Source organism: Sus scrofa, chromosome 8, assembly GCF_054392235.1.
Source record: "Sus scrofa isolate SSC_HxYL_T2T_F1_AM1 chromosome 8, Sscrofa_HxYL_maternal_Yorkshire_Landrace_v2.0, whole genome shotgun sequence".
In the NCBI taxonomy this organism is placed as follows: domain Eukaryota; kingdom Metazoa; phylum Chordata; class Mammalia; order Artiodactyla; family Suidae; genus Sus; species Sus scrofa.
Window position 1 is genome coordinate 141,252,490 of NC_139390.1, and position 26,160 is coordinate 141,278,649.

Genomic DNA, 26,160 nt, shown 5'->3' on the forward strand with positions numbered 1-26,160 from the left:
TCTAATCGGAGCTACAGCTGCCAGACTACACTCAGCCACAGCAATGCAGGGTCCAAGCTGTGTCTGCAACCTATACCATAGCCCATGGCAACACCGGGCTTAAAAATCCTTAACCCACTGAGCGAGACCAGGGACTGAACTCACAACCTCATGGTTCCCAGTAGGATTCATTTCTGCTGTGCCAAGAAGGGAACTCCTCACCCGGCCCTTTCTACTGATCCATCCTTATCTGGAACCTCAGAGGGAAGGAAATTCTGGCAGACACGGCTCCAACCCAGCTAAGATGACACCATGCCAAACCAACTCTTTGAATTAATGAGATTTTTCTTTCCTTTCTATGATATATTTCTGCTAACTGTGAACCACATCACTAAGCCACTTGGCGATAGATCTTTGTGTGCAGATAAAATTAATGATTTGGATTTCCAAGTCCCAAAACAGATTGAAAAAAAAAAAAAAAGAGGTTCCCGTCATGGCTCAGTGGTTAATGAACCCAACCAGGAGCCATGAGGATGAAGGTTCGATCCCTGGCCTCGCTAAGTGGGTTAAGGATCCGGCATTGCTGTGAGCTGTGGTGTAGGTCACAGACATGGCTAGGATCTGGTGCTGCCGTGGCTGTGGTGTAGGCTGGCAGCTGCAGCTTGGATTCAACCCTAGCCTGGGAACCTCCATATGTCAAGGGTGCGGCCCTAAAAACCGGAAAAAAAAAAAAAAAAAAAAAAAGTAAAACAGTTTGCTTTTGGTTCATGATTCCACTGCATTTTATCCCCAAAGATATGTTTATCTAATAAAAGATTAGCTATGTATCATCTCACAACCTTGGAAACTCCACTAAGACCAAGTGCACTTTCACATACGCACAGCAAAAAAGGAGAAATTTAGCAGTTAAGATTGGAGCAGCCAGGAAGTCAATGAAAGCCTCCATCTTCGCTCTACAATTAAAAAGTCCATCTTCTTTTAAATGTAGTTACTGTAACATAACTTCATTAGTGTAAAAGATATTAGTTCGTATTAAATGCTGAGGTCTTCTAAATACAGGAGACTCAAAAATAGATGACAGTTTCTTTTTTCAAACACATTACGCCCTTATCTCTATTTGATTTTTCAAAATTGTGAGGCACAAATTGTCCAGAGCAGAACACTCCGAGTCTCTTTCCTGGCCAGTAAAGTCAACAGTTACGGTGCTAAAGTTTAATCAATCCCATAAAATGTTACTCAGAAAGTGACCTGGTGTTATGCCTGAAGTACAGCTCCTACATTAAAAAGCACTTTCAATGCAGCCCGGACAGCCTTAGCGAAAGAGATACTAATAGATACCTGGACGGGGAGGGGGGGAAGAAGGGGGGGTGGAGAGAAAAGTCACACGGGAGAGAAGGCCACGAAAATCCCATTTGCAGCATTTCCCTAAGGAGCTGTGGTTGCATAGATGAATGCCCAGGTTGAATAATAAAGGTCTTTTATAGTATTTCAAGCAGAGAGCTCCATGCATTTCATAGTGAAACCAGACACAGTGTGTCCTTCTGGTACAAACTGGAGATGCCAGCACACAAAGCAGGACGACTGCCTAAACAGAGGTCACCAGTGCCTACTGTGGAAATTTCAGCCCTGCTCATGCCAATTACTTTACATGTATATGTAACAAATAAGGCTTTCAGTAGTCATTGCGCGGACTAGGAATAGACCTCCCTTAGTTCAGAAATCACACCCACTCACTTTTATGTGTGTGGACAATGTTTGCTGGTTTAAATAAGTATACTTATGGGAACTCCTGCTGTGGTGCAGTGGGTTAAGAGTCTCACTGCAGTGGCTCGGGTCTCTGCAGAGGCATGTGTTCGATTCCCAGGTGCAGTGGGTTAAAAGATTCAGCATTGCCACAGCTGTGGTATAGGTCACAGCTGCACCTTGGATTCCATTCTTGGCCCAGGAACTTCCTCCGTATGCCATGGGTGTGACCCAAAATAAATAAATAAATACACTTGCCTAAAAACTTAAAACTTAAATTTTGAAAACGCAAATGTAAAAACATCAAATTAATTCAAATTCCCCCATTTGGGAAGCGACATACACACAGTAAACCTGGAAGAGTTTCTGTTCCCTGTATCTCCAACTCTCCCTCTAAGACGTGACCTCTGGGAACATTGGATGTTTGTTCTTCCAGACATATTTCTATACTTTTACAAATAAATGCAACCAAAAAAAAAGTTCAAATGTGTATTTTGATGTGTCTAAGCAAGGCAATAATCCAAACTTCCATTCTTTTTTTTTGCCATGTCCTCTGCATGTGGAAGTTCCTGAGCCAGGGATCCAACCTGTGCCACAGCCGTGACAGGAGCCACAGCAGTGACAGTGATGGCTCCTTAAACCATTAGGCCACCAGGGAACTCCTAAAAGCTCATTCTTGATGTGAAGTTCAGCTTCTCTCCTCCAGGTAAGTAGATGCTGCTCAGACCCGCCTCAGACAGGACGACTGTACTGGGGGAAGACAGTATGATTGATTTCTTCTCTCCTTCCCCATCGAGGATTTCTACTCATCTTTCCAAACGACACTTTCTGAACCCTCAAGCGTTACTGTGTCAACAGAAGGGAGACCAACACTTTTTTTTTTTTTTTTGTCTTTTTAGAGCCACACCCACGGCATATGGAGGTTCCCAGGCTAGAGGCCTAATCAGAGCTGCCAGCCTACACCACAGCCACAGCAACTCAGTAATGAAGCTGCACATGCGACCTGCACCACAGCTCACGGCAACACCGGATCCTTAACCCCTGAGAGAGGCCAGGGATCGAACCCACATCCTCATGGTTTCTCGCTGGGTTCATTTCCACTGCACCACGCGCAACGGGAACGCCAACACCTCTTGCTTGCTTATGGTTGTAAGCCGACTGCCGGTTCTTGGGCCTTCAGGAGTCTAAAACGTGTCCCCTTTCCATCTCTGCTGTGGTGGTTCTCTCACCTGGAGTTCCTCAACCTGGTGGCCTCGTGTCTTTCCTGCTGGTTGGGACTTCCTTCTCGGCCCCAGGAATCCAGCGCTGCCTGCAGCTGCAGCCTCCCCTGCTGAGCTCTGGTCCTCCAGGTGTCTCAGGCAGCCTCTGGGGGCTCCATCTGCATGCGTGAGTGTCTGTCTGTCTGTCTCTCTCTCTCGCGCATGAAGATTCGCTTCATCGGAAACACACATGGATGCTCTAGGCACCAAGTCCAGGACTGAGCGTAGCCAAGGCAACCACCTTCCTCGGGGTTTGGCTGGCAGCCTTCGCCCGCCCTTTCTGTTTCTCAGGTGGAGAAACACTCTCCACCGTGCCCACACTCGCAGGCCACATAGACCATACTTTCAGGGGCCCCACTGAAACCCCCCCCCATTCTAGAGGAACTCAGGGCATCAACAGGTCTCCCCCCTCTTCAGAAATCCACCTTCAATTTTCACACCCCTGAATTTTTTACATCCTTGAGTATAGAGAGGTTTAAGAATCATTCATCTGCTCTTCAGCCTATTTTTCTGATTCCTACAGGTTGGGTGGTTTCCCCACACACTTTTTAAAAATTAAGTTCTTTAATAGTATTCATTTAACTGGTTTATTTTTTATTTTATCAATCACTTTAATATCTGATATCTACCAATATAGAATCTTGGTTGAAATTCATATTTTAAAATTATTTATACATATATACATGGATGTGTATGCACATTCATGAATGTATATATGTACCATGGATATAAATAAAATTATTCTTTATATTTATACCCTCAATTTTACAGAATGTTTAGGCATTGGGCATTCTGGCTAATCTGAAACTTATCATTTTGAACACAGTTGTTAAAATATAAGATGTTATAATTATTTAAATTACTGAATTCAAATAAAGTACCTTTTTTATTATTATTAATTTTTTTTTGTCTTTTTAGTGCCACTCCCGCAGCATATGGAAGTTCCCAGGTTAGGGGTCAAATCAGAGATGTAGCCACTGGCCTACACCACAGCCACAGCAACACCAGATCCGAGCCGCATCTGCAACCTACACCACAGCTCATGGCAATGCCAGATCCTTCACCCACTGAGCAAGGCCAGGGATCAAACCTGCGTCCTCATGGTTACTAGTCAGATACTTTTCTGCTCAGCCACATAGGGAACTCCCAAAGTGACTTCTTAGATATGATTTTGATTCATCTATTTATTTTTAAGTTGAGTATAAAACTGGAAAAATCCAGTTAATTCAGAATAGAAATTAGCCAGGTTTCCAGATGACACAGGTTTTGCCCAGTCCTTTTTTTTTTTTTTTTTAATTCTTCCTCCCTACTTTTTCTTTTTTTGGACATGCCTGAAGCATATGAAAGTTCCCAGGGCAGGGATGGAACTCACACCACAGCAGTAACTGGAGCCACAACATTGACAATGCCAGGGCCTTAGTCCAATGAGCCACCAGGGAACTCCTCCCTCCCTCCTTTTCCCAAACATATCAAATGTATGTTCTCTATTACAAAGAGTCAGCAACAGGAGTTCCCATCGTGGCTAAGTGGTTAAGGAATCCAACTAGGAACCATGAGGTTGTGGTTCGATCCCTGGCCTCCATCAGTGGGCTAAGGATCTGGCATTGCCGTGAGCTGTGGTGTAGGTCACAGATGCAACTCGGATCCCGCATTGCTGTGGCTGTGTGGTATAGGCTGGTGGCTACAGCTCCAATTAGACCCCTAGCCTGGGAACCTCCATATGCCACGGGTGCAGCCCTAAAAAGACAAAAAAACAAAGAGTCAGCAACAAACTGCAGATGAGGATCTGATCCACTCAGAAAGCCTCTCGCCAATTTCTGAGTTCCCTGAAATGCTACACAAGAGAGAAAAATATTTTTCTAGCTTTTAAGAAATACCACCTATTGCCATTTCCATAATGGAGATAACTACAGTTCTCTCTCAGGAAAAAAGTAACTCCTGAGCTTTTCAGCTTCTTGGTGTGCTCATTCTCTGTTCCTAACACGAAGGACTAGCAGCTTCTCTCCAGTATCCCCAGGAACAGACGGGATAGATGCTGCCTACACAGCATTCTGCTCGAGAATGCTTTAAGGCATCCTGGAGGAAACATTCTCCCGCAAAGTCTGTTTTGTTGTGTGTTCAATAACCATATGCTCGTTTCCATGTGGATTACATGCAGCGTAACAGACACCAGCAGTGATTCGAGGAGAAGGCAATTATTGACTCAAGGGGCTTTTACTGATTAGACTCTGAATGGCTCAGACATGACCAGAACTCCAATTGGGCATTATTAAAAGTTTGCTTTGATTCTTGGGTATTTGTTCTTTTGTGCATAACCAGCTTCTAAAAAGCATACACACTGCCTCCCAAATTCAATGGATACTACGATTAGTTATGACTCAAAACCACAATGTCATTTTACATTTTGAATAAACTTTACTAAACTTGCTCCCAGCTGAGTACTTTTCACACATGAAATCACAACTTTAATTCAAAATAAATCCTTTGAGGCATTTACAGGACAGTAAATAGGAGTCTAGTGAATAGATATGTGCTAAAATGAACAAGGCAGTCCTACAACGCAGATAGAGGAAAGAAACCTGAAAAGTAAAGTGGGGAAATACATTCCTGGGCAATTCTTCTGCCTCAGAGGAAAAAAAAGGGGGGGGGGATTAACCAACAATAATAATCCCATCAACTGTTACAGAAAATTCTAGCTTATCTTGTTCTCACAAAAGCCCATGTGGTGGGTGGGGGTAGATCATTAATCACAGATAAAGCTACTGAGGTTTAGAGAGCTTATCTTCCCCTAAGGTCATGTAATTACTGAGAGGTGTTCATTCAACATATATTTAAGTGCCACGGACCTAGAATTAAAATAATGCGATAGGATGGCGAAGGAGGCGGCAACTGCTGTATATACTGAGCGGTGGTGAAGGACCCTCTAGAGTGATGACATTTAAGCCAAGATCAAAAAAAGAGAAGGTCATCCAAAGAGAGCAAAAGGAAAGGCATCCCAAGGAGAAGCCATGAAAGCAGAGGGGCGACAGAGTTGCTGGGTTTAAGGACAAGAAGAAAGCCAGTGGGCTGGAGAGGCTGCGGAGGGAGCTCTGGGGTACAGCCCGCAGAGTTCCCCACCTCTAAGGGGCTTCATGCCCTGGTCAGTTCTCTCCCACACCGTCTCACCGATGGGACAGCAGAAATGATGGTATGGCATTCCGAAGATCAGGTTATAAAACACTGCAGCTTTGTTTGTTCGTTTTTTGGTTTTTTGTTTTGTCTTTTGTCTTTTTAGGGCTGCTCCTAAGGCATATGGAGGTTCCCAGGGTAGGGTAGGGGTCCAATCAGAGCTGTAGCCACCAGCCTACGCCAGAGCCACAGCAACGCAGGATCCGAGCCGCGTCTGCGACCAACATCACAGCTCACGGCAACGCCAGATCCTTAACCCACTGAGCAAGGCCATGGATCGAACCTGCAACCTCATGGTTCCTAGTTGGATTCATTAACCACTGAGCCACGACGGGAACTCCACACTGCAGCTTTCATCATCCTCTCTCTCTCTCTCGTCATTCACTCTGGGCGAAGCCAGCTGTCACCTCATGAGATCACCCAGGCAGCCTGTGGAGGGGCCTATATGACACGGAACTAAGGCCCCCGATAGCATGTGAGGAGGCTTGGAAGCAGATCTTTCAGCACCAGTCAAGGCCAACGCAGCTGTAACCTCAGCTGACATTTTGACCAAACTAAAACGACCCGGTTTAGCTGCTCTTGGATTCCTGACTCGCAGAACCGGAGAGGTAATAGACGTTTGCTATTTTAAGCTGCCAATTTAGGATAATTTTGTTACACAGCACTAGATACTTGCAAGTCCGACCTCGGTGCATGCCCCACTGTAAACAGCCTTCTTGGGTCCACTCCTGGGGACCAGGGGAAGGTACAAGGGCTGTGTGGTCACCGACAGGAAAATGGAGCCGAGAAGAGGCCAGCAGAAATCCTGCAAGTCGGTTAGGGACTCTGGGTAGGAATCCCCGGGTTCCACGTACCTGGCGCACAGTCTGGAAGAAAAAAGCATGGCTTCTGGGAGCGTATGCATTGATTCTGCTGCCTCTTTACCACACTGAGGAAGATGTAGCTGGAGAAAAGCCTCCTACTGTGTGTGGCCTTGGGGAGGGGCCCTGACGCCTATAGGTCAAAGCGCAGAATCCCTCACACAGGTCAACCTGGTGATTTATCATAAGGTGTCTAGGATAGCTCGCCGAACTCCAAACAAGAAAAATGCAACAGCCATCAAGAAGCCCCTGGAACCCGAGACCGACGTCCCTCTCCGGTGTCTCTCTCCGTCTCTCATCCGCGTGACCTGCTTGCATCTGCTGTATTTATCCCTCGCCCTCTCTCTAGACTCACTTTTTCCACTCTTCTGGTCAACAGAGCAGAAAACAAGGCCACTAGGATGGCCCGCCACCAAAGCGAATGCCCTGACTGGCCCATGTTGGGCCAGATTCCGGCTGCTACGCGAAGGACCAAGTCAGAAGTAGAGTTCTAGAACATTTGGCAACAACGGCTGTAACCTTGAGGACAGCATGGAACAGAATATTTCCTAAAGGAGACGAGTCCATCCTGTATACGTGCTCACCGTGTCGATATAAAGTAGAATCTTAATTATCAAGATCACAAAAACATGGCAAAGTTTAAACAACGGAACGTCTTCACAAATAAAAATTAAAACAAATAAAAAACATCCTAGAATATTGGCAAGAAGTTTTCAGGAGACTAGAGGCATAAAAGAGTAGCGAGCAGGGCTGCGGATGCAGCTTCCCGGGCTGTACGGTACTCACCTTCCAATACGCCTTTCAGAATAACCCTATTTTCCAACCCTGCTCTATAAAATGTTTAGGGCATGCAATTGGCTTTCTGTGGAAGAAACTGCTTGGTTATTGGTCATAAATCTTTAGCATATAAATCATTACATTGTTTAAAGTCTATGCTTTCAAGATTTGTAGTTGTTTAGAGTCTGCATATTCTGGATATATGTACCCAAATGATTGTTATTCATATTATTTGCTAATTTATATTTACATACAGCTGCACACACGTTTTCCATATCAGCCTAAAACAAAACTAGAGTACTAATTTAAATGAGCTTCCGGAAACAACACCAGAATTCCATTTTTGGGGTCTTATTCTGAGACAAGTCATAAATTTCTTTTTTTAGTTTTTTTTTTGGTTTTTTTTTGGGGGGAAAGGCATCCTCTTCAATAAATGGTGCTAGGAAAACTAGACAGCTACATGCAAAAGAATCAAGCTGGACTGCTTTTTCACACTATATACAAAAATAAACATAAAATGAGGTATAGTTGCTGTACAAAGATGTGTTGGTTTCAGGTGTGCAGCAAAGGGATTGAGATCTATCACTTAGATCTATCTATCCATCTATCCTTTTTCAGGTTATTTTCTATTACAGGTTTTGGGTTTTTTTCATTTTTTTTATTACTCAAATGAATTTATCACATCTGTAGTTGTATAATGATCATAACAATCTGATTTCACAGGATTTCCATCCCACAGCCCGAGCACATCCCCCCACCCCCAAACTGTCTCCTCCAGAGACCGTAAGTTTTTCAATGTCTGTGAGTCAGCATCTGTTCTGCAAAGAAGTTCAGTCCGTCCTTTTTTCAGATTCCACATGTCAGTGAAAGCATTGGATGTTGGTGTCTCATTGTATGGCTGACTTCACTTAGCATGATAGTTTCTAGGTCCACCCATGTTGCTAAGAATGCTGGTATTTCGTTCTTTTTGATGGCTGAGTAATATTCCATTGTGTATATGTACCACATCTTCTGGATCCACTCCTCTGTCGATGGACATTTAGGTTGTTTCCATGTCTTGGCTATTGTAAATAGTGCTGCAATGAACACTGGAGTACATGTGTCTTTGTGAGTCATGGTTTTCTCTGGATAGATGCCCAGGAGTGGGATTGCTGGATCCAATGGTAGTTCTATGTTTAGTTTTCTGAGGCATCTCCATTCTGCTTTCCACAGTGGTTGCACCCATTTACAATCCCACCAACAGTGTACCTAGGGTTCCTTTTTCTGCACCCCCTCTCCAGCACTTATTGTTTGTAGACTTTTGGATGATGGCCATTCTGGCTGGTGTAAGGTGGTCCCTCAGAGTGGTTTTGATGTGCATCTCTCTAATAATGAGTGACGCTGAACATCTTTTCATGTGTTTCTTGGCCATCTGTATGTCTTCTTTGGAGAATTGTCTGTTTAGACCTTCTGCCCATTTTTGGATGGGGTTGTTTGTTTTTTTGGTATGGAGCTGCAAAAGTTGTTTATAAATTTTGGAGATTAATCCCTTGTCAGTCGTTTCACTTGCAAAGATTTTCTCCCATTCTGTGGGTTGTCTTTTTGTGTTGTTTAGGGTTTCCTTTGCTGTGCAGAAACTTTGAAGTTTGATTAGGTCCCATTTGTTTATTTTTCTTTTTATTGTCATACTCTGAGAGGTGGATCTGAGAAGATGTTGCTGTCATTTATGTCAGAGAGTGTTTGGCCTATGTTTTCCTCTAGGAGTTTGATAGCGTCATAAATTTCTTGGAAGGAAAAGCCATTGACCCATCTTTGTAATTTGAGCTGCTAAGGGATGAACTTTGTGCATCAAATTCTTCAGAAAGTCAAAATAATTCACAGAAAACATATCAATTCGCCATGAAGTTACAGAGAAAGTTCGTACATTTTTAAGAAGCTTAATTAGTGAACTTGCTTTCCTCCTGGGCAATTTAATCATGTGATCTCAAGTAATTCGCTGGACACCAACTCAGCAGAACACTCAGTGCTTGAAACATTTCCCAATACCAAACTTAACAAGATGAAAAAGGAAAGCTAGTCTTAGGAATATGGAATGTAACAAAGTGTATTCATAAAAATAATTTATTTTCCACTGATTACAACCTCTTATGTAGTCCTCTTATGTACCATGTTTTGAAAGATTTTGTATTCAAAGTTGTAATTACTAAATATTATTTATTTGTTTAAGTACTTACTAACCAGTAGAGGGAGGGAAATAAGTGCTACAATAGACATCGATACAGAGTGGATTAGAGGCACAAGGAAGGGAATAATCAGCAATACTTGCAGTTTTAGGAAATTCATCATGAGGAGGTGATATGAGCTGAGCCTAGAAAAAGTAGAAGATAATAGACACATGGTCTTGGAATAGGCTATTTCTGGTGGTAGGAAAATGGCTAGTGGAGAAACTAAAAGACCATCAGTGGCTGGCATGCTTGGAGAACTACAGGCAAGATATCAGTAATGAGACAGGCCCAGAGATGAGAGCAGGTGAAAGGTACAGCATGGGATTAGAATAGGAAAGCTTACAAAGTAAGGCATACACATTTAAAATTCTGATATAAAGTAAAATATTATCAAAATAAAATTCTGATATATAGTAAAATATTCTCATTATCTAGACTTACTCTCCTAGATAATGGAAATCCACTGTAGACATTTAAATAAGTAACTGCCATGATTGCTATCCTATATTTTCTAATAAAATAAAAATAAATTAAAATGTTTGATGCTAAAACTAGAGAAAGAAAATTAAAAAAAGAAAACCAGAACCAGCTATCCCATGAACACAGACACAAGAATTCTCAAAAAAAAAAATAGTAAATGAACCCTGCAATACATCATACACTAAAACCATGTGGAGTTTATCACAGGAATTCAACACCTAAAAATCAATTAATGTAATCAACCATGTTAACAGTTTAAGGAAAAGAAAAACATAGGATCATATCAATTGATGCAAAAAAACTGACTAAACTCAACATTCATTTATGAAAAAAAACTGCAGCAAACTAAGATTTAGAAAAGAATATCCTCAACCTAAAAAGGGGCATCTACCAAAATAAAAACCTACAGCTAACACCACACTTAATGGTAGGGAACTCAATGCTTTCTCTTAAGATTGGGAGTAAGGCAACAATGTCCAATGTCACCACTCCTATTGAACATCAAACTGAAAGTTCTAGCTAATGCAAAAAGGCAGAAATAAAATCATGTAGATCTTTTAAAGGAAAAATAAACCTCTAGTTACAAACACCATCAGTGCCTGTGTAGAAAATTCTAAAGAATATACCAAAAGAAACAAAAAGCCTCCTACAATGAAAGAGTTTAGCATGATAAAGCATACAAGGTCAACAAACAAAAATTAATCATATTTCCATATATTAACAACTTACTATTAGTAAATGAATTTAAAAGCAATAACGGGAAGTTCCCATCATGGCTCAGTGGAAATGAATCCGACTAGGAACCATGAGGTTTCGGGTTCGATCCCAGACCTTGCTCAGTGGGTTAAGGATCTGGCGTTGCCGTGAGCTGTGATGTTGGTCGCAGACATGGCTCAGCTCTGGCGTTGCTGTGGCTCTGGCACAGGCCGGCAGCAACAGCTCCGTGACCCCTAGCCTGGGAACCTCCATATGCCACGGGTGTGCCCTAAAAGGACAAAAGATAAATAAATAATAAATAAATAAATGCAATACCACTCATAGTAGTAGCACCAAAAGATTAAATATTTATGTATAAATATAGCTAAACATGTATAAGATCTGAGCCCTAGACTTTAAAGAACAGAAATTCCTTTGGGCACCTGGAAAAAGGAGAGAATTACCCCTAAGGGGAAAAAAATCAGACTTTCATCAGACATTTCAACATCAAACTTCATTCTAAAATACTCTGGAGAAATATATTACAATACCTATATTAGCCAGAATTCTTCAGAGAAACAGAACCAATAAGATTTGGGGGGAGGAGAGAGAGAGAAAAAATTATTTTAAGGAATTCGCTCTTGTAAATATGGAGGCTGACAAGTGCAAACTCCGGACTTGTAGGTTGGAAAAGACGAAAGAGTTGGTGTTGCAGTTCAAGTTCAAAGGCTATCAGTCTGGAGAAAAGGGAAGAGAGAAAGCTGTAACTCAAGTAGTAAAAAATTTCACCTGGGAGAATGTCAGCCTTTTGTTCTATTCAAGCCTTCAACGGACTGGGCGAGGTCTACCCACGTTATGGAGAGCAATCTTCGTTACTCAAATCCACCAATGCAAATCATCCAGAGTAATCTTGGACAATATACATGGGCACCACGGCCCAGCTAAACTGACACTTAAATTCATCACCACAATATCTGAGGAAAAAAACAGGTGAATTAAGAATCTTATATCCAAAAAAACTGATTTTCAAGTCTATCAGGGCATAAAAAATCACTGACATCAAAAACTCAGAGATCAATCTGCACGTGAGTCCTTCCTGGGTATCCATGGATAATGAGCTGTAGAAAACCAAGTTAACTAGAGAAACATTAACATAGAACTGAGCACCAGCGGTTTCTAAAATTACCAAAGGGGGCGTTCCCTGGTGGCACAGTGAGTTGGGGATCTGGCATTGTCACGACTGTGGCTCAGGCCACGGCTGTGGCACAGATTCAATCCCTGGCCCGGGAACTTCTGCATGCCATGGGCATGGCTGAAAAAATAAAATAAAATAAAATGACCAAAGGGAAGACGGTCTGGTGTGATGTGCCTCCCAGTGAAGGAAGACCACGCCACCAACAGAACATCACCAAAGGGGTTAGACTCAAGTAAAACCGAGCCTCCGTAGTCACTGACCATTTGCAAAAATACAGAGGACAGAGGAAAACGAAACTGTCCCTTGAGATGCATTCAGCAAGAGCCAAAGAGTGGAAAACTACAGATCAGAGGACTCACATTCTTCAACAGATTGATTTTCAGGCAAAGGAAGGGATGAAGTTATACCCTCCAGAAGAAAAGAAATTTAATTCACAAAAGGTTTTTTAAAGACGAAACTAGTGTTTAAGGATGCATACTTGAGTGATAAAACTGTAAAGAAATGCAATGAGTGATTACACTAAAAATTAGGACAATGATTATTTTCGCAGCTTCAAAGGGAGTTATAACTAGAGTGCTGCGAAGCAGGATGCCAGTGTGACTTTGGTGGGCCTGGGGTACTTCTGCCCTCCTGGTCTTCTATCTCCACAGTAAACTTTTCTAAGTCACAGTTTATGATTGTGTTGGTATAAAGATGAACATACTCATACATTAACTTGTATATCCTGTTTTTCTTGAAAGAAATAAAGGTATTTTATAAGCCTCTAAAATAATTCAAAACACTTTTAAAGAAAAGCAAATGTCTTTATGGCCAGCACGGTCATTCTCTGGTGAGGTCTCTCTTCTTGTTCCCAGCCGGTACCTTCTCTCTGTGTCTTCACATAGTAAAAAGGGCGAGGCATCTTCATGGACCCTCTCATAAAACACCATGTGTGGTGCAGGATCCACCATCATGCCTTTAGCACTTTCCAAAGGTGTTATCTCCTAATACCATCATCTTCGTAGGTCAGGATTTCAGCATATGGACTTGGGGGCTGCAGAGGGGGATGCAAACATTCAGACCTTAGCATAGACCAACAGAATAGAATGGAGAGCTCAGAAATAAATCCATACCCAAAGATAAATTTTTGATCTTTAGCAAGGGTGCCAAAAACACACAATGAGGAATAAATGTTCAATAAAGGCGCTGGGAAAACTGGGTATGCAAATGCAAAAGAATAAACTAGTACCTTTGTCTCAAAATATATATAAAAATCAACTCAAAATGAATTAGACTGGCCAAAAAAAAAAAAAAAGAAAGGAGTTCCCTGGTGGCCTAGCTGTTAAGGACTCGGCATTGTCACTGCTGTGACTTGAGTTACAGCTGTGGCTTGGGTTTGATCTCTGGCCCAGGAAGTTCCACATACCATGGGCATGGCCAAAAAAAAGTGGATTAAAGACTAAAACATAAGACCTGAAACTGTAAAACTATTAGAAGGCAACAAAGGAAAAATATTTCTTGAGTTTGGCCTGGGCAATGATTTTTTGGATGTGATCTCAAAAGCACAAGCACCAAAAGCAAAAACAGATGAGTAGGATTGCATCAAACTAAAAAGCTTCTGGGGGAGTTCCTGTCAGGGCTCAGTGGTTAAAGAATCCGACTAGGAACCATGAGATTGCAGGTATGATCCCTGGCCTCGCTCAGCGGTTTAATGATCTGGCATTGCCGTGAGCTGTGGTGTAGGTTGCAGACACGGCTCTGGTCTGGCATTGCTGTGGCTGTGGCGTAGGCCAGCGGCTACAGCTCCGATTAGACCCCTAGCCCAGAAACCTCCATATGCCCCAGATGCAGCCCTAGAAAAGACAAAAAATAATAATAATAATAAATAAATAATTTTTTAAATAAAAAGCTTCTGCACAACAAAGAAAACAATCAATGGAGTGAAAAGGCAACCTATGGAAAGGGAGGAGATATTTGCAAATCATATATCTGATAAAGGGTACTATTCAAAATACCTAAAGAACCCAAATAACTCAATAGCAAGTAAATAAATAACCCAATTTTTAAATAAGCAAAGGATCTAAATAGACATTTCTTGAAAGAAGACGTACAAAAGGCAAACAGATAAATGAAAACGTGCTCGACATCACTAATCAGCTGTCAAAGAAATGCAAGTCGAAACCATAAAGAGGAGTTTCCTCTTGGGTCACTGGGTTAAGGATCCAGTGTTACCACTGCTGTGACTCAGGTTCAGTCCCTGCCCAAGAACTTCTACATGCCACACGCACAGCCAAAAACAAAAAACAGCAGCAACAACAACAAAACCATTAATGATACCTGACACCTTATACCTCACACCTGTTAGAATGGCTGTTACCAAAAAAGGTAAAAGATTATAAAAGTTGGTGAGGATGTAGAGAAAAGGGGATCACTGTACATTGCTACCGAGAATGTGCACTGACACGGTCAGTATGGAAAATAGTATAGAGGTTCCCCCAAAAATTAAAAATAAAATTCCATTCAATCCAACGGTCCCACTTCTAGCTACACCTCCAAGGAAACAAAATCAGTATCTTAAAGAGATGTGTACACTTTCATATTCATTGCAGCATGTTCACAAGAGTCAAAATATGGAAACAATTTATCAATGGATGAATGAAGAAAATGTGAAATAAATATATATTTATTATTCAGCCTTAAAAAAGAAAGCTATCCTGTCATTTCTAACAACATGGACAAAGCTCAGTGGAATACAAGCCAGACACAGAAAGACAAATGCACGACCTCACTTGTGTATGACTCTAAAATAGTCAAACTCATAGAGGCACAGTGCAGAATGGTGGCTGCCAGGGATCGGGGGCAGAGGAGAGCAGATGTATTTGTCACAGTGTGCAAAGGTTCAGGTAAGCAAGACGAGCAAGTCCTGGAGATCTTATCTACGTGTGGTGACCACCTCTAATGACGCAGTGTTGTGCACCTGAAAGTTGGTTCTAGCAAATCTTTTTATTTGTGTATTTGCTTTGAGTCTTTCTCTTGTACACATTTTTCTGCATTTTTAATTCTTTTGTCAAATTATAGTTGATTTACATTTCTTCACCTTCTGCTGTGCAGCAAAGTAGCTCAATCACACACAGTTCCCTGTGTTACACAGTGATAGGAAATCTTGAATGATCTCATCAAACACACACAAAACTGTTGGCTAGATGGGTGATGGATCTGATTAGAGCAATCATTTCAAAATGTATATGTATATCAAATAATGCAACTTAAATACATACAATTTTTATTTGTCAATTATATTTCAATAAAACTGAAAAGAAAAAGGAAAAAGAAAATTACAGAGCCATAGTTGGACTGACAGATGAGCTCTCAATGGAAAGCAGAAGACGACAGAAAGTATTTTCACATTTCTGATGAAAAATAACTTAAAATCTAGGCTTCTACTCACAGCGAAAGTGTTCTTCAAAAATGAAAGTGAAATAAAAATTTTATGCAAATTAATCCATAGTAACAGAAAAAAGACCAGTGGTTGGGGGCTATGGGGTAGAGGAAGGGACTACCAAGGGGCAGGACAAGGAAATTTCATGTTCAGTAAGCGTGTCCACTATTTTTATTCATACAGTTAGTTTCAAAGCTGTAAACACGTGGCAAAACTTATCAAATTGTATACTTTAAATATTTGCTGTTTATTGTATGTCAGCTATACCTCAATAAAAAAACTAATTTTTTTTTTTTGTCTTTTTGCCATTTTCTTGGGCCAATCCCGTGCCATATGGGGGTTCCCAGGCTAGGGGTCTAATGGGAGCTGTAGCCGCCGGACTACACCAGAGCCACAGCAACGCGGGATCTGAGCTGCGTCTGCGACCTACCCCACAGCTCACGGCAACCCGGATCCTTAACCCGCTGAGCAAGGCCAGGGATCGAACCCGCAACCTCATGGTTCCTAGTCGGATTCGTTAACCACTGCGCCACGACGGGAACTCCCAAAGACATTTTTAGACAAAGAGAACTGAGAAAGTTTGTCACCAGTAGACTCAACCTCAATTAAATTCTAAAAGTTTGTCACCACCTTCCTTCCAGATTTGTATGTAAATCTGTTGAAGAGGGGCCCTTCTTGTTCTTGTTCCAACAAGTAAGAGGGGTTTCACTCAAGATGGCAGGAGGGTGAGTTAGTTTTCTGAGAGAGGAAAGTTAAGGTTAGGTAGTTTGCTACACTTTGATTTACAGTCCTGGGCCTCTGATCCAGAGCTCCAGTAACACCTACACATTCAAATAATCATCCTTCTCTGACTAAATGTTTGGGCTGAATTGTAATTTTTCTTGCCAACGATCTACATGGTCGCCTATATCAAAAGCTATTCAGAGTATTACTGTTTTCCCAATTGTAGGACTAAAAATATTTCTATGCCCTGCTTATTTTTTGACATGATTTTCACAAGGCCCTATTAACGTACAGCCAGCATTCTATGCACCAGAGGTTGCAACCTTGGAAATACCAGAAAAGGAAATGGGAATACAGGAAGAAGGAAAATATGAGACAGAGAAAGAGAGGGAGATTGATTATAATTTATCAAGATGTATGTACAGTGAGAAAGACTGTTATTTTAATAGTTGTCACCAGAGTGCTTCTTGAGAAGAAAACTTGTCTTTATACAGAAATACTTGGAAATCCTATTAACATATAAAAAAAATAAGGCCCTGAAGCTAAGGATGGACTAAGGACAATGAAACAATCCTCTCTGCTGGACCAAACAGGCAGGGGCGGGAGGGCTGTAGAGAAGAGAGGAGGGAGTTCCCTGGTGGCCAAGCAGGTTAAGGACCTGGTGTCACTGTTGTGGCTTGGGTCACTGCTGTGGCCAGGGTTTGAGCCCTGGTCAGGAACTTCTGCATGCCACAAGTGCAGCCAAAGGTGGTGGGGCAGGGGGGAGGAGAGGAGGGAAGAGTGAAGGAGAAAGGGAGAGAGACAGGAAGGCTGGGCAAAGTGATGGGTGGCCAGAGACTACATGGGAAGCTGACTGACCAGGATAGCTAAAGGACTTTAAAGAATAGGATATCTATTTAGTTTTACTGTTTATGCCTGAGCTATAAACCCCCTCCGAAATTCTAAAACCTTTAGTATGTTCTGCTATAAACACAAATTCCCTGTGAGAGTGAGTTGAAGCGAAGTCCAGTGAAAGTTCCATATTTGAAACTGGTATAAAAAGGCCGTATGGAGAACAGTATGGAGGTACCTTAGCAAACTATACATAGAACTACCATATGACCCAGCAATCCCACTCTTGGGCATATATCCAGACAAAACATTCCTTGAAAAAGACACATGCACCCACATGTTCATTGCAGCACTATTCACAATAGCCAAGACAAGGAAACAACCCAAATGTCCATCAACAGATGATTGGATTAGGAAGAGGCAGTATATATACACAATGGAATACTACTCAGCCATAAAAAAGACAAAATAATGCCATTTGCAGCAACATGGATGGAACTAGAGGCTCTCATACTGAGTGAAGTAAGTCAGAAAGAGAAAGACAAATACCATATGATAGCATTTATATCTGGAATCTAATATACGGCACAAAGGAATCCCTCCACAGAAAAGAAAACCATGGCCTCGGAGAATAGACTTGTGGTTGCCAAGGGAGGGGGAGGGAGTGGGATGGACTGGGAGCTTGGGGTTAACAGATGCAGACTACTGCCTTTGGAATCGATGAGCAATGAGATCCTGCTGTGCAGCACTGGGAACGATGTCTAGGCACTTACGTTGGAGCCTGATAACAGGAGAAAATAGAATGTGTACATGTATGTGTAACTGGGTCACCATGCGGTACAGTAGAAAGAAAAATGATGTATTGCGGAAATTAAAAACAAACCAAAAAAAGGCCGTAGAAGATGGGATGTTCATGACATTGACAGTTCAGAGAGAACAGGAGCAGAGTCACAAGTGAGCACTGGAAATATAAACTCAGAGGGACTTGCTGAAATCACGACCAAGTGCTGAGCTTCTTACAGGATACTGTGAAGTCTCTATTTTATTTAAATCCCATAGACCCGGTGACTAGAGTTACTTTCTGAATCCCATCTTTTTTGGGTTTTGGTTTTGTTTCATTTTGTTTTGTTTTTCACGTCCCCCTACCAACAAAAGCACTGGGAAGAATATCAGAAACGCAGTCTAACTGAAGATTACAAAGCTATCCTAATGCTAGAAATGATCAAAATAGAATATTCTCGTGAAACAAATCAATATCCAGAAACCTTTAACAAATATCTTCTGGCTACCACATTATTCCCTTGACTCAGCTTTGACTCCAATTCCTGATGCCACGCTTAGCACAGTGTGGGTGACCAAGAAACGACTGTTGAACCAAATGTACCTGCAGACCAAACACCTGTCCTCATTAAGGTCTTACGTGCAAGTTTTCACCTACTAGTGGTGTTCATGAAAGAAGGCACAACCGAGGGACTTTCAAACTTCCCAGGGCATAAAAACACCACTTTAGAAATGACTTGTTCCTGGAATAATCTTTGTTAAGAATCGTCATTGAAAGCTTGAGAAAAAAAAAAAAAAGACCTGGCACTGCGGTGCTGTGTCGGGAGCAATGTACTCACCAAAGCTGAGTCTCAGTGCTTCTGCAAACTCACACGTGTGCACAGCGAGAATAGTTCCAGCAATGGTGAATGCTTCTTCGTCTCACCAAATTAACATATTGAATGTAAATCCTTTTTTTTTTTTTTGCTTATTCATGAATCTTTATGGATTTTGTATCAAGTATCTACTACCATGTTGCCTGCCTTCAAGGGGCACCACTCACAATATACCCACATTAATCCCTTCCTCCTACCGTGACAACACAACTGGTGCCCCAGAACTGCACATGCCACACACTCTGTCTACAACCTTACAGATCAGAGCACTCACAAGGACGAGAGGTTGAGTGGGTCATTGCATAGCTGGTACAGCAGCAACAACAACAAAATGAAGAAAATTTTAGAAAAGAACACAAAAAACATTTAAAAAGCTAGAAAAAAAAAAGCTATTTCAATGACGGCTAGAATAATTACATTAGCAGATAAAGCTGCATTCTGCTCCCAATACCTCTTTACTCAAACACTTCTATTATAAAAGAGATAAATGAAAAATCTACAAACTAAGCAATTTCCTTACATAGCAAGAGGAAAAAAATTACACTCTCACACCCTATAAAAAGGAAAGATCATGTTAGTTTAAAACCTTCATTCAACTGAACTCTTCTGTAGAAAAGAGAGAATTTATATCAGGAGAGGAAAGGAAAGGTCAATATTCCAGGAAGGAGGAAATGAGAAAGAAAATTGGGAGGGAGAGGGAGGGAGGAAAAAAGAATAGACGGTAAGAGGCCACATGCTCCTCAGTAACTGCCCGTCTTGAAAAATCTCCCCAAATATTTGGCAAAGGCTCATAAAACTTATCAGATCTCTGCCTCTTTAAGGGGGTAGGTCAGACCACTCTAACAGGGGGAACCTTGTGTATGGGATTTGAAAGTATTCTTTTTGATAGTTTTCAAAACTTTTCAGAGCGTTTCTCATGTTTTTTGTTTTTTGTTTTTAATTCTCATAAAACACAAGTTAATGACTTATTCAATCCTGGGAACAGCCAGATGGAGAGCCGGTCCCAGGAGCACTGGGGGAGTTGAGTGTCTATAATCACATGAAATAACATTTTTTGAGTAGACACAAAGCTAGTTAGTATCCTTCAGGGCAATAAAAGCATAACTTTAGACTAAAAATCATTAGCATTTCTGCTAGGAAAAAAAATCAGACGCTAACATTAACTTCAGTCTAGGCTCTGAATCATAGTAAATAATAAGTCAAAAAAATGATTTCCCCTTTAGGAGGGTTGACAAAATTATGGCCTGCAGTCTTGCCACCTGGTTTTATGAATACACAGGCAAACCTCTGAGATGACGGGGGTCTGGTTCCAGAAACGCCGCAACGAAGTGAACATCGCAATAAAGCAAGTCTCGAGTCTCGCGAATCTTTCTGATTTTCTAGTGCACATAAAACTTACGTTAACACTATACTGTAGCCTATTAAGTGTGTGATAACATCGTGGCTAAAAATCAATGCACACACATTAATTAAAAAATACTTGGAGTTCCCGTCGTGGCGCAGTGGTTAACGAATCCGACTAGGAACCATGAGGTTGCGGGTTCGATCCCTGCCCTTGCTCAGTGGGTTAACGATCCGGCGTTGCCGTGAGCTGTGGTGTAGGTCGCAGACGCGGCTCGGATCCCGCGTTGCTGTGGCTCTGGCGTAGGCCGGTGGCTACAGCTCCAATTCGACCCCTAGCCTGGGAACCTCCATATGCCGTGGGAGCGGCCCAAGAAATAGCAACAACAACAACAACAACAACAAAAAGACAAAAAAAAAAAAAAATACTTTATTGCTAAAAAATGCTAACCATCCTCCGAGCCTTCGGCAAGTAGGAACATCAATGGTCACTGACAGCAGATCACAATAACAGATACAATAGTAACGAAAAGTTTGAAATATTGTGAGAATGGTGAATAAACGCCGCTGGGCAAATGGTGCTGTTGCCACTAACCTTCAATTTATAAAAACGTAGAATCTGCAAAGAGGAATAAAGCGAAGCACAATAAAGCAAGGGGTGCCTATAAAGGTTTTTGGAACACGGCCACATCCATTTCTCTAAATATTTCCTACGGCTGCTTTCAAGCTACAACAACAGTGCAGAGTAGCTGTAACAGAGATTACACGGCCTGCGATTTTAAAACATTTACTGTCTGACCCTTTAAGGAAAAGTTCACCAATCTCTGCCCTAGATGATTAAATATAAATTAGTGAGAAGACCTGCAAAAAATACTACAATAGGACATTGAAAGGACATGCTCTTTGCCTTGTTTTCAATTTTTTGAACAATTTTTCTTAAGAAAATTTAGGTAGTGTAAAAAGCAAAACTTTTTGAAGCAAGGTCCAGACCACAAACCTAAAAATTACCAGATATCAGGAGTTCCCATCATGGCTCAGTGGAAACGAATCTGACTAGGATCCATGAGGACGCAGGTTCAATCCCTGGCCTTGCTCAGTGGGTTAAGGATCTGGCGTTGCCGTGAGCTGTTGTGTGGATGGCAGACACGGCTCGGATCCTGCGTTGCTGTGGCTGTGGCATAGGCTGGCGGCTGCAGCTCCGATTCCACCCCTAGCCTAGTGACAGGCGCGGCCCTAAAAAGACAAAAAAAAATTAGCAGCTATCAGAAAAGAGCTTTGAACTTCACTCAGTGGCACTGACTGGGGCCCTAAGCCAGTTACAGCTGTAAGGGGTAGACGGCTGCAGGTGGTACCCAGGCCATACGGTCACCACGTGGCAGAGCAGGTAGAGAGTCTGCCGACTTCTGCGCTTTCTCCTCCTTATGGACACAGTAGCCACCCTGAGATATAAACAATCCTGAAGTCCCGCAGGGTTTCATGGAAAGGAATTCTCTCTCTTTTTTTTTTTTTTTTTTTTTTTTTTTTTGGTCTTTTTTTCAGGGCCACATCCATGGCATATGGAATTTCCCAGACTAGGGGCTGAATCAGAGCTGCAGCTGCCAGCCACAGCCACAGCAATGCCAGATCAGAGCTGCACCAGTAACCTACGCCACAGCTTGTGGCAAAACCAAATCCTTAACCCACTGAGCGAGGCCAGGGATCAAACCTGCATCCTCATGGATACCAGTTGGGTTCTTAACCCGCTGAGCCACAAGCTATCCAAAAAGAGCCAATATGAAATAAGGAGCCAGAATAGTCCCATAATCACTAATTATGGATTCAAAGTTTAAAACTCCCGAAAAACAAAACAAAACATCTCCAGGTCACAATGGTTTCTCTTAGAATTTTACCAAACATTTAAAGAAATATTACCAGTTTAAGACAATCGCCTCCAGAAAACCGAAGAGGAAAGAACACTTTCCAACTTATTTTATGAGGCAAGTATTACCCTGAAAACTACACCAGACAGCAATACAGCATAAAAAGAAAACTTCAGACCAATATCTCTCATGAACTTGGACACCAAAATCCTAATAATATGTCTGTATATTTGTGCCTCAGTATTTGTAGGGGATTGGTTCCAGGACCACCCACAGATACAAAAATCCTTAGATGGTCAAGTTCCTTATATAAAATGGCTTAGTATTTGCACAGAACCTACACACACCCACCCGTACACTTTACTTTAAATCATTACTTGTAATACCTAATACAATGTAAATGCTATGAAAATAACGGCCAGCAGGTGGCAAAATCAAGGTTTACTTTCTGGAACTTTCTGGAATGAGTCTTAAATATTTTTGATCCGTGGTCAGTAATGTCTGCAGGTGCAGAACTTGAGGATATGGAGAGCCAAGAATAAATTAAATCCAAAAAATATCAAACTAATAACACACTATGAAGAGGTGGGATTTATTCCAGGTATACAAGCTGATTCAATATCCAAAACTAAATCAGCAAAATCTACCACATCAGAAGAAGAAAGCTCACAAAGCAAAGCTCACAATGATCAGATGTGCTGACAGAGAAAAAGCATTTCGCACAATTCAACATTCACTCATTATTTTTTGTTAAAAAGGAACACTAGGAATAGAGAGAAACTTTTTCTATTCCACACAGACTGAATCATGTGTCTTGCCTCCATCATAAGTCATGCTTAATGCTGGATTCAAGGAACCAACTCTTAGCCTCCGACCGCTGCTCGTAAAGAGCATCTTAAAAACAACAACAACAAAACCCACCATACCTAACAGTGAAAAACTATTTTCCTTCTAAGACTGGGAACAGGGCAAGGGTGTCCACTCTCACCAAAACATTCAATTCAAAATGTTTGACTCACTGCAATAAGGCAAGAAAGAGAAATAAAAGGCATACAGATTGGAAAAAAACAAAATAAAATGATCTCCATTTGCAAATGACACAATTGCCTATGTAGAAAATCTGAAAGAACCTACAAAAACTAGTAGAATAAATTATTTGAGTGAGGTCACAGGACACAGGATCAACAGGGAGAAATCGACTGCATTTCTATGTACTGACAACAACTAATCGGAAACTGAAATCCGAAACTCAGTACCACTCACAAATTCCCTAAAGAAAATGAAATACTTAGGTATAAATCTAACAAAACATGTTTCATCTGTCTGATGAAAATCATAAACTACCAGTGAAAGAAATCAGAGATCTAAGATACGTGGGAGAATAACTATGCTGGAGTTCCTGCTGTGGTGCAGCAGATCTAGGATCCAGCGTTGTCTCTGTAGAGGTGTGGATTCAATACCTAGCCCAGGGCAGCGGGTTAAGGATCCAGCATTGCTGCAGCAGCTCAGATTTGATCCCTGGCTAGGAACTTCTGTATGCCATGGATGCAGCTGCAAAAGAAAAAAAAAAAGAATACCTGTGTTTATGGATTGGAAGACTCACCATACTAAAGATGTCAATTCTCCTTAATCTGTAGACATAATACAATTCCTATAAAAATCTCAGCAAGGATTTTTGCAGACATCAACAAGCTTATGCTAAAATTTGTATGGAAAGAGAAAGATCTCAGAATAGCCAAAACAATTTTTAAAAAGAATAATAAAGTGGGAGAAAGCGTTTTTCCCAATATCAAGACCACTGTATGGCAACGATAATCAGACCATACAGCATCGGTGGAGGGACAGACACAGAGCAAGGGAACACAACCATGAGTCCAGAAATAGACCCACGCAAACAAAGGAGCAAAATCAATTCAATGGGGGAGAAATAACCCTTTCAACAAATGGTGCTGGACCAGTTGAAAGTCCATAGGCAAAAAAAAAAATTTTTAAAGAAAGTTAACCTAAAGCTCACACCTTCTACAACAATTAACTCAAGTAGATCACAGAATTAAATGAAAAACGTAAAATCATGAAACTTCCAGGAAAAAAAAAGTAGAAAGTCTTCAGGAGCTGAAACTAAGCAAAGAATTGATAGACTTTACATGAAAATCATTCCATAAAAGGAAAAACCTGGTGAATGTGTCCTCACCAATGTGTCAAACACGTGCTTTGTTAAAGCCTCTGCGGGAGCGTGAAAAGCCGAGCCACGGCCTGGGAGAAAATGCTTGCAAACCCCATGTCTAGCAAAGGCCTAGGATCTAAACTATATAAAGAACTCACAAAATTAAACAGTAAGAAATATTCAAACAATCTTTTAATTAGATGGGCCAAAAGACACAAAGATCCATTACACACTGAAGATGAGATAAGACGGCAAATAGGCCCATGAATAGACATTTAATATTATTAGCAATCAGGGACATGGAAATGAAAAACACAATATCACATCATTATATATCTACCAGAAAGATGAAAAGTAAAAATGGTATTACTCCAAATTCTGGAAAGGATGTAGAGAAATTGGATCACTGCTACGTTACTGGGGGACTATACCACGGTTCAGCCACTCTGGTAGGCAGGTGGACGATTTCTCAGGAAAAGTCCTCATGCAATTCCTGTACGACGCAGTGGTTTCATTCTTTGAGATTTATTCCAAAGAAAAGAAAATCTATGTTTGCACAAAATCCTCTACGCAAATGTTCATAGCAGTCTGATTCACAATTTCCAAAAACTGGAATAATCAAATGTCCTTCAAAACAGGCCGTGGAATATACTGCTGAACAGTAAAAAGAAACAGACTATGGATAGACACAACTTGGATGCATCTCCAGGGACAAAGCCAAATGCACCCGCGGCATATGGAGATTCCCAGGCTAGGGGCCAAATCAGAGCAGTAGCCTCCCACCTACACCACGGCCACAGCAATACAGGATCCGAGCCACGACTGCAACCTGCACCACAGCTCATGGCAATGCCAGATCCTTAAACCACTGAGCGAGGCCAGGGATCGAACCCACAACCTCATGGTTACCAGTTGGATTTGTTTCCAATGCGCCACAATGGGAACTCCAACACTTCCCTTCTTAAAAAAAAAAAAAATTAACAGCACCTTAGTCTCCATTTGATGTTACTTGAAGCACTCACCATTCTATTTTCCCAATCAGAGCAATTAGGCCGAACATGCAAGAGGAACTGCTCTGGGGTGGAGGTACCACCGGGGAAATGGGAGCCTGTTAGAGAAAAGGCTATGTCTCCTCCTCCTTTTGCTCAACCCACTCGTTAATTCATTCACAAATCATTTTAAAGTTACTCTACATGTCAGGATTTCTTCTGGGGGCTGGAAGTACAACAAAGAATAACTAAAAAGATGAACTCCCTGCCTTCATGCAGCTCGCAGCCTAGCGGGGAAGGCCCACAACACAGAATTCCACGCTTGCGTGACTCCTGTGACACAGAATTCCACGCTTGTGTGACGCCTGCAAGCAGGGCGGAGAAATACAGTGAAGCAGCACAGGAAGGGAAGCGCTTTACCTTTGCTCTGAGGGTCGGGACGCTTCCTGCAAGCTGAGATCTCTACGCTGAAACTGTGGGTAGAATACAGGGCGTTGGCTGCAAGGCAAGCTGCTTGTACTTAGCATGACCCTCATATTTTAAAATAAGAACATGCTGAAACACTCCCAGGAAGGAATCAATGGAGAGAAGCGGGTTAAAAATGCAGAAGAGAAAGGGGAAAGCCAATAAACTAGCTTCCCCAAAGCAGGAATCGGGGTAACATGCGGGGGACACATGAAGATTCGCCTCAGAAGAGGAGGTGAGAAGTTTTAAAGGGTGGGGGGGGACAGCAACACACAATCAATTCCCAGCAACAGAGCGCGCCTTGGGGGCCGCGGAGCAAGGGAAGGGAGACAGCCTCTCCTGCTCTGCGCCCCC

General features: G+C 41.8%; 1 protein-coding gene across 1 annotated transcript in view; it reads right to left on the reverse strand.

Annotated features, from left to right (window-relative positions):
- Positions 1–11,510: 11,510 nt before the first annotated feature.
- Positions 11,511–26,160, reverse strand: part of LOC106507813 (uncharacterized) — a 78,619-nt gene continuing 63,969 nt past the window's right edge. The window contains exon 7 of the mRNA XM_084971142.1: positions 11,511–13,394. The gene's annotated coding sequence lies outside the window, so the exon portion shown is untranslated. The remainder of the gene's footprint in view (positions 13,395–26,160) is intronic.